The sequence below is a fragment of the Blastomyces dermatitidis genome (genome assembly GCF_000003525.1).
Source record: "Blastomyces dermatitidis ER-3 genomic scaffold supercont1.3, whole genome shotgun sequence".
Classification (NCBI taxonomy): domain Eukaryota; kingdom Fungi; phylum Ascomycota; class Eurotiomycetes; order Onygenales; family Ajellomycetaceae; genus Blastomyces; species Blastomyces dermatitidis.
Window position 1 is genome coordinate 1,544,496 of NW_025544776.1, and position 14,533 is coordinate 1,559,028.

The following is a 14,533-nucleotide window of genomic DNA, read 5'->3' on the forward strand; positions in this document are numbered from 1 at the left end:
GTACTGTTAATCAGTTAATAACTGTTATTATATAACAAAGATAATTTCTAATTCAGTAATCTTAAAAATATAGAGACTATACTCTTAAAGAGAAGAGTATTATTATACTCTCAGCTATGTCAAGACTTTGTTATAATTTTATACAGTTTATTACTTTTATATAGATAATTTTATCTTATCTGAATCAGTTTTCAATTACTTAATAATATTATTCAGATATATTATAGAAAGATCTGATTAATGAATATAAGAATCTCACTTCTATATAAGATTAGTAGATTACTCTTTCTTAATAATAAGACACTGCTGAGATATCACTTCAGCTATTCTCACTTATAAAATAAGAGAAGAGTATTCACTTATTATCTATATAGAATAGCTAGATACTTACTTCTTATCAAAGAAGTCAGTAATTTGTTTTTCTTCTACTGAAATATATACAAGAGTTACTATGTGTCTCATACAATCTTCTTAGTATACTAAATATCATATCTGTAATATTCTTGTAATAACTCTGTAGTCTACAAGCTTGCTATTTAAGTAAGATAGTCAAGCTCACTTATACAGCTTCTTAAATAACTACTCTTATATAATATCACTGACTAGTCACTGCTTCAGTTCTGTCATGTTACAGATGAAATCATCCGCATGAAAGTGATGAGCCGTGTGGAACCGTAACAGGGCCTTGGCGCGGCCGGGAGTGTGATAATAAGTTCAGTTCTTATTAATGTAATAACATATAACTCTTATAAATGTAAGATTATTTATACTAGTTTATACATTCACTGTGAGAGATACTCTTCAATGATTCTTCAACTCTGATTCTAGATATTGTATATTAACTTTATAGTGTATCTCAAGATTGAACTGAATACATAATTAATATGAAATATGAAGATTTGAATTAAGTATTTAAAGAAGTGTTTGAAATTCAGAGTTTTCAATTGATTAAAGAGAAAGATTCAGAAATATATATATATAAAATAATTATTCATAAAAGTTATCAGATGAGAGTTATGAAATCAGAGTACTAATATATAATTATTTTCACATGATTTTCTTCAAATTAGAAAGTTAATGTTACTAAAAATCATTATTTAATAGAGTAATTTATCAGCTCAGTAGTAATTTTCTAATTATTTTTCTTTTATTATCTATATTCTGATAACTTCAGATGTTAGAAAATTTTATCAGAGCTATAATCAGTTTATAATGAATATTTCTGAATAAAGTTACAGTAATTACAGTAGAGAGATAACTCTTCAGTAATCTTTAATATAATCTGTGAATAATTATTTCATAGTTCATCTCAATATTTGTATTGAGTTTTTCATAAATTTCATGACCTGAAATCAGATGTGAAGAATGAAGTGATTATTTATTATAATTGAAAGAGAGTATTCTGTGTTGAATTATAAATAATATAGACTTTGTAATTCACAGTAATTTCTTAAAGAGTTTATAAATCTTTAATAGAAGTGAAAGAAATAAAAGATGTGAATTCAGAAGATATAATAAAGATTTGAGAATAATAATACTTTATTTTTAATAAAGATAATAACTGATCACTGATGTGTATAAGAAGAATTATTATAAAGAAAAATAATCTTCTTTCTTAGCTTAGTTATAATTTTAGTACTAACTCAGATTAAATATTATTAATATATAAAAGTAAATAAATAATCTGAATTAATCTCTATCATATTTCTTGAAATATATTAATATTGTGAAAGAGAGTATTATCAAATTATATTATCAGATAATATCATTAAAAATATATTATTATTATAAATATCAATATTGAAAAAATGTTAATACTTATACATTATAGTGATTTGTGAATCATGATAGTTAAATATATATATATATATTATTTCTGATATTGATTACAACTTGTACAATAATTTTTGAAAACTCAAAATTAATTTCAATTATTAATAATTATGAACTTATAACTAACTAATATAAAAAGAGAAAAACTTTTTCTACTTATTATCTTTCTTCTCTTTCTCATTCTTCTTATCATTCTTTATAATTTATTTCTTATTTTTATTCTTCTTCTTCTTCTTCTTCTCATCTGAGATAATAATTATTTCAAAATCTCTCTTCACTGTCTTCTCAGAGAAGAGTTCTCACTGCTTCTCTCTAGTCAGATCAATCTGTGTCTCAAAATCCTGTATTTTCTGATTTGCTGTCTTGAGTTTCATCTCAGCAGTAAGTAGATTTATATACTTAGAGAGCAGAGCTGTCTTCTCAATATTCTGAATTATGAAGTGTATTTGAGACTTGAATAAGATCTTAATCTTCTTCTTCTCTATCAGCTTCTACTAATTAATTAGAGAATAGAAGTATTATTAAAAATTATTATCTCTTAATAAATAAAAAACTTATCAGTTTTAACTTCTTTATCTTCTACTTTAATACTCTCTTAATCTTCTTCTGCTACTGCTTATTTATAGTAATACTCTTCTTCTCTCTCTCTCTCTTTATCTTGACTTCAAATCATTCTCAGAATTTCTTCTGATCTCACTACTACTATATAAGACTCTTCACTGTCTTCTTTTTCAATCTCTCACAGATGATGTCATTCACATTATTTCTATACTTAGTTCAGTCTAAATCTATCAGAAGTATTACTTAAAATTATTATTATTCTACTTTCTTACAGAGTCTTATTAAGATATTATAATATATCTTATAATCTGTCTTCTCTCACTTGAACATCTTCTTCTTCTCTTTCTTTAATCTGTGACAGTACTCACATATCTTAATGATTCACAGAACTGCAGAATATTTGAAGAAGAATAATATTATTAATTTCAGTGAGTATTGAAGAGAGATGAAGACAGAAGAGATAGTCAGAAATAATATAATAATAATAATAATAATAATACTAATGATAATAATAATAATAATGATAATAATAATAATAATAATGAAAGAGAGAGTGCATTGAAATATATTACTGACTTATTAAATATAAAGAGACTCAAAGAAAATATTAATAGCTTTCAGAGATGTACAGAAACAGCTATAGTATTACATAGTAATATTATCTTTATTTAATACATATACTATTAATATTCTTTATATACAGTTATCATATAATCTGTATCAAAAATACATATAGAAAACAGATCTTTGTTACTAGAGTAAATAATTACAGTAATTCTCTGTTTTTATATTATAAAGATAAGTTATTCTCATTTCTTTCTTCTCTCTTTTCTCTTCTTCAGTCAATCACTAATTTCAAGCTGATATGAAAACTATTAAAACACTCTCAGAAACTCTCAAATTGAAGAGTATAGACTAATTAAATTTTAAATATAAAAGAAATTAAATTATCTTCTATAGATTTAATTACTCACTTCTCTCTTAAATAAAACAGTAGTTGCATCTCTCTCTCTCTCTTCTCAACTGAATAAAACATAGCCCGCGAAAAGTGAGTATCATGTCAGATTATAATAATCAACACAGCCTCAGTACACAGAGCTGTATATATATAGTATATACTGAACTGAGAGACTGCATGAATTGCAAATCAGTGACAGTATTTCAGAGAGAGTTATGTAATGTGAAAAAGCTGCAACTCTCAGTTACATATATAGAGAGTGAATCACTGTAGTAAGTGTATACATATTGTATAAAAGTAATACTTTTTGATAACACTCAGTCTCTGATATTATCAAAATAGAGTCTCTCTGTGAGATTCATTTTTATCAGAAGTTAGAGTATCTTATACTTCTCAAGATTATCTTCACATATCTTATCTGTGAAATTAATAAGAGAAATCATCAATTTCAGTATTCTACTCTTAATATTATTTAAGTAGCAGCAGAGTTCACTCTGATCACACTTTTTAAGTGTATATTTTCTAATTATTCACATTTATACAGATATATACTGATTATTTATTAGATAATATTAAGATAATTACTTATCACAGCTGTGTTACTCTCACTATAAGAGATACACAGTTAATAATGAATATTATAAAAACTCTGAAGAGTGAGTATTTTAGAGATACTATAACTCTATAATCTTAATTTTTTTTATTTTCTTTTTTATTTTTTTCTTTTTCTTTTATTTTTTTTTTTTTTCTTTCTCTTTTTTTTTTATTGTGATTTTTTCTTGTTTTTATTTTATTTTTTATTTTTTTATTTTTTTTATATTTTTTATTTTTTTTATAATTAAAATTATATAAATTATAATCTGTGTTTAGAAAAGTAATGATATTTAATTATACTCTCTATTAAATTTTCAACAAATAAGCACTATGTTATAATATTATGTAAGTGAGAAATGATTTTATAATCTTATTTAATATCATTCTTAATAATGAGATCAGAATGAAAATGTGACTAAGAATTCAAATATATTCTTTATCTAAAACTAGATTTTTATTTGAAAAGTGAATCTGAAACCTTTAATATTTGAAATAATATGATTTAAAATTAATATAATGAATATAAATCATAATTAGAAGTAATACTTTTAGATAATATAATAACTGTAAAGTTTGATTCTGATCTCAGACATAATTACATAATCAGTCTACACTTTCTTCACTTACTGCACTCACACTGAGTTTTTTTAATATTGTGAGAAGCAGAGTGACTGATTAATTACACACTCTTATTTTCTCACATTCTCAGCACTGAGTCAGGCATGCAACTTATTAAAGCATTGTTAAACAGCTAAGAAAGAAACTGCAGACACTTGTTAAGCTGCAGTGAATAAAAATAAAAGTGAAGAATTATGAAGAGATCTTTTATAAATAATACAGAGATAATATAAAGCTGCTTTACAGTCAGTTCTGCTAGTTACTATAACTCTTGCTTACATCTTCTAATCTGTGTATTGCTAAGAAAGTTATCACTTATACTGTAGAAGTAAGACATATCAATATTAGTATTACAATGAGTAGATTGAATCTGCTAATAATTGAAAATATAAGTATTATTATCTGTTTAAGAATTACTATTTCAGCTGTCAAGTCTCTCTCTAAATTCTTGATAATAATTGAAGATGTTATAGAATATAGATAGAAAAGATTCAGAATATAAATAAGTAATCTTTAAGCTTATAAGATTATTATCTTACTGAACAGACTAGACTGACCGTGTGACCGTGTCTGGGACCAGGACCAGATTTTTTGATAGTTTCATTACCAATTCAACTGCTCCCATTACACGGTTTTAACATTAGATAGTAGTCTCATACTGTCTCAGTGAGACTTACTGTCTACTCTTATCACATTTTCCAAATGAGATCATGATTTCCACTTCTCAATTTAAATTATTTTTATTGCTTTAAATGACTTTAAATCTCATTTGAGCATTACCAAAAAGCGTTACTTTTTAAAAAATTAAAAATAGTCTAAAAAAAACCTTAAAATGTCTAAAAATAGTAACTTTATGCCAAGAATGGGACTAAATGAGACCAAATGAAACTACTTTCTCATTTTTTTCAAGTCATGATTTCATTTTAAGATCTGATATATAGTCACTTTACCTGTTTTTTTGATAGCCAGTCCCAGCGGGATTCACGCCAAGAAATGTATGGAACCAGACCAAATGGGATCAAATGTGAAATTCATGATCCCGGCGGCCAGTCTAGAACAGACTGATGAAAATTACTAGTATCTTAGAATATATTATCAGTAAGAATTGCTGAGTTAATGAGAATATTATTCTGAAGATTCAGAAGTCTGAAGAAACCTTTTAAGTTATTATTAAAGCTACTTATACTGAGTAATAATAAATCAGTCTCTGTGATACCTCTCTTAAGAAAAGACAGCTTAATTGATATATCAGAGATATTATCTCAGATATCATGAAATAAAGTAAGATATGAATTTAAGATGTAATATACAGGTTTATAAAGAGATAATATATTATACTAGAAATTCTTTAAACTGAGTGATAATATAGACATCTTTCTTAATTAAGAGAAGAAGCTCAATGATAAACACAGCTGAATATTACTACTGATAAGCATGCAGACTTTAGTTAATAGCTTTAGAGAAAGATTATACTTACAGAATAGTAGAATACTGATAGAGACATTATAATATAAGATTGAGACTGAAGAAGAAGAAGAGAAAGAAAGACTTCTGATCTTCAAAGCGCGAGAATTGAGATATTTATATAGTGAGAATGACTTGAGATGCTGCAGACATCACAGCACTTATAACTTGAAGTTATTTATATAAAATATAAGAGTCATCTGAGTAGAGAATTAAGAATTTAATAGAGAAGATTTTAAAAGATTTTAAGTCAGAGATAATCAGAGAAGTAGAAAGAAAGATAAGAATTAAGTCTAAGAGAAAAAGAAGCATGTATGAGATAAGAAAAACAGATTATAAAGTATTAATATCTTGAAAATTCTGTAGAAAACTCAGTCACTTCTTATAACTTCTTTTAATATAGAAACTTTATCACTGTATAGTCTTATATCTTTTATCTGAGAGAGAAGTAGAGAGAGTAAAGAGATAAATTTCTTCAATCTCTGAATTTCTCTCTCTCTTTCTTTAAAACTGTTAATATATTCTATACTGATTAAAAAGTCATCTAAAGTCTGATAATCAGTAATCTACTTCAATCATGTTTAACTATTTATTACTTACAGTCTTTATATGTTCAGAGTATATAGTTCTAATACTATTTTATCTGTCTTAATTCTAATCTAATCTGCAGACATATATCAGTATAAATTAAATATAGTATTTTTACTATTAATCTGTGAAAAGAAATTATAATAATAATAGTTAGTCTTAATAACTCAAAGAGTAATATAACTTATATTACTCAGACTCAGTAAGTGCTCTGAGTTCTCAGTTTCTGAATATCAGCTCACTGATTATTCTAATATACTTATAACAGGCTGCGTCTGATCAATTATATAGACTATTTCATTACACTTCACAGATTTCTATCAAGGCTCTGATTCTCAGTTGTCAATTCTCTGCTGAAGCTCTGATTCTCAGTCATTAATTCTCAGCTGAAAATCTATGAAATTTCTATTCTTCTGCTCTGAAGCTTTACTATGTATATATATAAATATTTACTCTGATTGCTGATTTCTATACTTTCTCTTTCTTTTCCTTTTCTAATGTTTTTCACTTTATTATATAAGATCTATATATTATACTGATCTATTCAGTGTAGACCTCTTACACTTGAAAAATATTAATTGTCTTCTTATTAGAAATGATTATTCACATTTATTATCTTCTCATTAGTAATAATTACTCACTAAGATATCTGAATGTGTAATAACGCGTAAGAAATAGAGAAATAACAATCAGTTAAGTGAACACTGAGTCTCAATCAGTTAAACAGACACGCATTGAATGAACTGAGAACACAGGCTCTTGAATCCGAAGATATTAGTTGATTATCATAAGATCACTTATAACACTATATGCGCTTCGCTGATCAGAATACCTTCTAAACCTACACTGAATAAATTATAACATATAACAGCTCAAACTGATGAACTTCTTCAAGTGCTTACTGAAGCAGTATGTTAAGAAGCATCTCAATTTTTCTCAGAAGTATGTATAAGAACTGACATCTCAGAATACTCAATTAATAATAATAATACTCTGTGATTTCATGAATAACACTGAGTCTCTCACTCTGAACTCTTACATACTTGAATAATATAAGAGATACATGATTCTTGTATAACTGATTATTCAGATTGTGAATAACTATATTAAATAATCTCTTAAGAGTTCTACTGATCTGAGATATTAAATAGTATTAAATGTTTTATTTGAAACTGTAGCAGTTATTCTTCTATTATCTTATGAAAAAACTGTAGAAAAGATCTGCTGAAACTGCTTAATATCTCTGATAGAATTTAATAAGATATGATAATTGACTTCACTATTAATCTCTCTAAGAGTAAGAATTGTAGAAATATTGTGATTGTTATAAACTGATTAAATAAAGATATAATATTGAAATCTTGTAATAAGATGAATACTGCACAACTCACTGAAGCTTTATTATTATTATTATTATTCTTCAATTATAGATGTATACAGTCAGAGACTATGATATCTATCTGAGAACTTTTAGTTCTCAGGGTTTTTTCTATATCTGTAAAGTTAACTATTATACATTCATCAATTTCAGATATATAAAATCAGAAAATTCCAGCTTAGAATATAAAAACTGTTTACAAATTGCAGTGTTTTAACATCTTCTGATACTTTGAAACTATTTGACAATATCATGATAAAGAAAAAGAGAACACAGTCTTAAAGATAGATATATTAAATAGCTACAGAATTAGACTGACCGTGTGACCGTGTCTGAGATCAGGACCAGATTTTTTGATAGTTTCATTATCAATTCGACTGATCTCATTACACGGTTTTAACATTAGATAGTAGTTTCATACTGTCTCAGTGAGACTTACTGTCTACTCTTGTCACATTTTCCAAATAAGACCATGATTTCCACTTCTCAATTTAAATTATTTTTATTGCTTTAAATGACTTTAAATCTCATTTGAGCATTATCAAAAAGTGTTACTTTTTAAAAAATTAAAAATAGTCTAAAAAAACCTTAAAATGTCTAAAAATAGTAACTTTATGTCAAGAATGAAACTAAATGAGATCAAATGAGATCACTTTCTCATTCTTTTCAAGTCATGGTTCCATTTTAAGATCTGATATATAGTCACTTTACCTGTTTTTTTGATAGCTAATCCCAGCGGGATTCACGCCAAGAAATGTATGAGATCAGACCAAATGAGACCAAATATGAAATTCATGGTTCCGGCGGCCAGTCTATACAGAATAAGATCTCTGCAGTTTACATCTTAAGCTATATACATATTTTAACACTCTATATAACTGACCGCTGCCTCTGTTCTCTCAGGCCTGCTTCAGAGATTATCATTCTCTCTAAAGAGTCACCGCTCAGCTAGCTTCTGTAACTAGCTTATTCATAAGTAAGATTCTTACTAAGAATAATATCAGAGCTACTCAATTCTAGTTAAGTCTCTAATCTTTCAGCTGTTAATCTCAGTATTTCAGTCTATCAATTGACTGTCACAGTCTTGCTTACACTAATCATCTATTAAGAGTATCTAGAACTTATCTCATCTAGATTCTTACTAGGCTCAGAGTGTTCTAATCATATAGTTTTTAAATCTCATTCTCTAAAAGTGAGTATCTAGAGTGAGAGAAATGAGATCTGACTAGTTAAGCTTGATAATGATTCACTATTCTGCAGACACTCTAGATCTCAATCACTCTAGTACTAATCTAACTTAAAGTACTTGAAGAACTATTAACTCTAAGATCAGTGAGAATTAGTGTCTGAGAACCTCTGAAATAAATATCTTAAGCTTGATAATGATTTGCTATAGTGCATCTGAGAGCTCTCAGTACTGTTTTATAACTTAACAGTAAAAGCTGTGATTAAGATAACTCTCACAGAGTTTGAACCTGCTCTCTCTTGACATTTATTCCCCGGGGGAAAGGCCGCTAATTGAGGCTTCATGATAGTGTAGTTAATCACTATACTATCAGACCTCACTGAAGCTTTTCTACAGAGCTTATTTTATTGAATGCATGAATTACTGAGATCTATAGTATTAAATTAAAGCTGTTAATTTGTAAGCACTCTCTGAATAAAAATCTATCAAGTTCTCAGGATTATATACTATTTATTAACTACTTATTACTCAGAGACTGATAATATGTTAGAACAGATAATTCAGACTGTAAAGAATTATTTTTATAAGTTCTGTAACTATTTATAAGATGATTGATATAATCTTCTTCTATACACAGAGATTACTATCAACAGCTGAGATACTGTTTCAACAGATATAAGCCTGTTCTTTCTTATATATAATTATTATATGAAAGTGTTAAATCTTCTAGAGATCACACAGTTCATATCAAATCTTTACAGTTTAATTCAGATTGTTAATAATATAGTGATAAAACTCTGAGATATCTGTGACTGAGTAAAAGTCTTTATAATAAGTATTAAATAAGATTAAAAAGATTAAGTTAATATCTAATAAGATTCTGTAGAGTAGTATAAGATGGAAAATCTTATATAATTAAATCTTAGAAATATATAAATCACATACTTATCTCATATATTGAATTATTAGTATATGAAATACATAGTAACAGAAGTTCTAGACAGTTATAACTATTATCTTAATACTTTATTAGAAATTTATAATATATTTTATATAAGCTTACTTCACTGTACTATTACTGACTTATTTTCTTCTTAACTGACTTCTAACTGACAGCTGTCAGAGATTATAGAAGAAGATAATAAACTTAAGTGAGAGATTAAGAATATTTTTAATAAGAGACTTCACAGCTGCAGCTAATAATATCTTATAAAATAAGTCAGTTATACTTATCTAATCTGAACTCTGAGTTCTGTATTATCTAAGACTGCAGCTCTTGATCAATAAAAACTATATATAATTAGAAAAGAAGAGAATTAATATAACAGACTATATCTGATTAATTATATAGACTATTTCATTACACTTCACAGATTTCTATTAAGACTCTGATTCTCAGTCACTGATTCTCAGCTGAAAATTTATAAAATTTCTATTCTTCTACTCTGAAGCTTCACTATATATATATATATATATTTACTTTAATTACTGATTTCTATACTTTCTCTTTCTTATTATTTTCTAATGTTTTTCACTTTGTTATATTATTATTATTATTATTATTGTGATTCAAAGATTGCTTAAGTCAGCGTATAATTACAGGTGTACGCCGGCTTCTTATATATTGTAATATCATATACTAAATTAATTAGTGGCCACTATGACTTCTTTACACTTATAAGTAAGTTTGAAAGCAGTTGTATTATTATCTGACAGTTGTATATTCTTCTGAATCACATTCTCTCTCATCAGATTCAGTCACACTTATATAATCATGTTATATACTCTAGCTTTATGCAGATTAGCTCATCACTAGTATTTTATAATTATGTGATCTATCTCTGATTCAGCTAGCATTCTGTGTACACTTTTATTATTATTATTATTATTCTTCCATTATACTCATATGCAAGCGGAGCTTATAATGAGTTCTTGCGTGATGTTAAATACAGGTCAAGTGTTGATTATACAGGAGGAAATACAGGTGTTGAGATCATGTCAAGATAACAAGAACATAGAAAATACAAAGAAGTGACAATTAAATACATGCGATAATAACTTCTCAGCCCAGGAACATAGAGCAATTTTATTGAAGTGATTTGTACATCTCTGTATTTATTAGAAACCTGAGGTGCTTGAGTTCCGGATTTAATCTATTCCCTGCGGGTTTCGAACTCACACACTCTGGTTTCCCACGCCAAGGCACTACCGGGTGGCTGCATTAATCATTCGGCCACCGGGGCTTTCTGTGTACACTCTCACAAAGAAACTTTCACTATATTACATTACTCATTTACTAACTTTTCTCATTCTTCAATCATCTTCTTTATTATTATTATCATTGAACATTACTATCATCTCATTCAAGATTACTATCTCTTCTTCTGTTCAACATCTTCTATCTGTTTATCTATCATATTATACATGTTTCTGATAATGATCTCTCATTCTCATAATAAGTGTTATTATAGTGCTTATATCAGGCAGTTTATTAGCAGTAAGTGTAACACATTGTGAAATGTATATAATCAGAACTTATTTATCTTCTAACAATCATCAGAATATATTATTATAAATAACACATCTTCTTCATCTTCTTATACACTCTCAATCATTTTCCTTCTCAGTGAGTTTCTGATCTTGTTTTCTGACATGATTTTACATGAATGCAGATGCTAATATTTGTTTTTATTCACATAGAATCTTTATATGTTGACAGATCTGTGTTCACTGATAATAGTGAACTCAATGTTGAATCATTGATTGAGAACTTGAAGAATATGATAATGAAGAAATTACTTATATTATATATGACTGAGTCTTCTATGTCTTCTCTTATCTCTTCTGCTGCTTCTTTCTCTGCTGCTTCTCTCTCTGTTTCTTTCTCTACTGCTTCTCAATCTTCTACACTTGTCTCTGTGTCTGATTCTCCTGCTCTCACTATCTCTGTTTCTGCAACTCTCACTCTCATTACTTTTGATTTTATCATCTCTGCTTTCATTATCAGCTCTTCTCATTTGAAGAAGATATTGTATAGACTTAATAAATCATATTTATCAGTATATACACTTCTGTCTTTCTTATCAACTTCTAGAATAATTTATTGTATAAAGACTGTATACAATATAACTATCTAAAGCTCAGTTGCAGATACTGATTATTATATTCATTTTAAATATTCATGATGAAGCAATTATTCATTTCTATCAGAGAATCATTCTTCTCTTCAACAGTTTGAAACTTCTCAGAACTCTCATTGTATATGAGAACTTATATTCTCATCTTAAGGCTCAATTTCTTAACTAGTAAGTCTCATATTCTTTTCAATTGAATTGCTTAATTCAGAAGTAACTTATTAGCTTTTGCATGTGCATGACTGATCTCTTTCAATCTTAGTTCTGTATCTGCAACTGTTGTTTTCTTTCTCATCTTTTTCAAAGCATTCTTCAGAATGCGCGGATGCAATTCATACAACAGATAGAATGATGAATGCTTAAAGACTGCATACTGCTGAATTTATGTGATCAATAGAACCTGACCAAGATATTCATCTTATAATCTCATAGACTTGCTCACTAGATATTTCATCAGCATATTGCTCAAGATTTCATTTAAGTGTTTCATCTTTCTGTTCATTTGTGAATAATATGATATTATTCTACAATGTCTTGTCTGTAACTGGCTTATGAAATGCCTCATCACTTCTCTCACAAGGTTCACACTGTTATCAGTTAGAATCTCGCATGGCATTTCATAATTGACATAGATCTCATTATGTAGAAACTTCACTATCATCTTCTCTGTCATCTCTGAAACTGCTTTTATAACTGTTCAGTCAGTAGTGTAATCAATAGCAGTGATTATTTATCAATTTTCATTTGACATTTATAATAATATGTCTATAAGGTTCACTCTTCATTATTTGAACAGTTGTATCATATACTTTATCTGATATTACACTTTCTTACATTCTAACTCTTTCTTAGATTCTTTCACAATCTGGTAATTTGAGTACTTATGAGTATATGTCTGAATATTCTCAGTCATGCTTGATCAGTATGCTCTTGATTTGAGTACACTCATGAGTTCAGAGCTTTCTAAGTGACTGAATTTCTTGTGTATACAAGTTATCAAGTTATATCTAAATGAGAATTCTAGATAGAGAGCTTCTGCATATTCTAGATCATAATAAAGCATAATATTATTTTTCAATTTTCTTAGCTTGAAGTTCAGAAGCATCTCTTCTACTACTCTTATGAGATATTTATCATCTGATATCTTATCATTCTCTAAGCAAGAGATCATGATATTCACTCATTCTGATTCCTTGCATTCTCTCAGTATATTTAATGCAAACATTTCTTATATCTGATTCACAGAACTCTTATTCATGAAATTAGATCTGTAACTGATTACATCAGATATTATAGTATCTGATCTCTTTCAGTATTTAATATGAAGATTGTACACTTGAAACTCTGAGATTCAATATGCTAAGTGTTTGAAAGATTTTATTATTAATTATAGATAGATGAGGTTTTTACAATCTGTGATCACTATTGTTATATATCTGTTATTAATATATCTATCTTATAATATCAGTACATGCTTGATTACTAGCAATTTCTTTTTATACACTGAGTAATTGAGCTCAGTGTCTGATAGTTTTCTATCATTATATATCACTGAGTGCAGCTTGCTGTTCTTACTCATCTATAGAAGAGTATCTCTGATAGCTCATTTAAATACATCTATCTTAATATAGAAAGGTTTATCACAATCTGATTGAATAAGCACTGAGAATGTTATTACATATTTTCTCAGTGTGAGAAAAGTCTCTTTATACACAGTATTTCAGATAATTGAATAAAACTTCTTCTTTCACAGATTTGTATCTATTTCTCTTAAGAGATCTGAGAGTGATGTAGATATTTATATGAAATTCTTGATAAATCTGCAGTAATATGAGATTAACTCAAGAAACTATTATATATAATATACATTTCTCAGCTACAGTCAATTCACTATAACATTCAATTTCTTCAGAATGAGATATATACAGTTATCACTTACTACATATTCTATAAACTTCAACTCTTTCATTTCAAACACACACTTTATTAATTTAATATAGAGCTTATACTCTGTCAGAGTTATAAGCACTTCATTAAGATACTTCAGATATTTATCATATGAGTTTCAAAAGACTAGAATGTTATTGAGATATACAAGATATGAGATTTTATTCTATTTATAAAGAATTATATTCATTATTATTTGAAAGATAGCAGATGCATTTGTCAGATCAAATAATATTATCAGAAATTCAAACTTCTCTCATTGTGTATTAAAC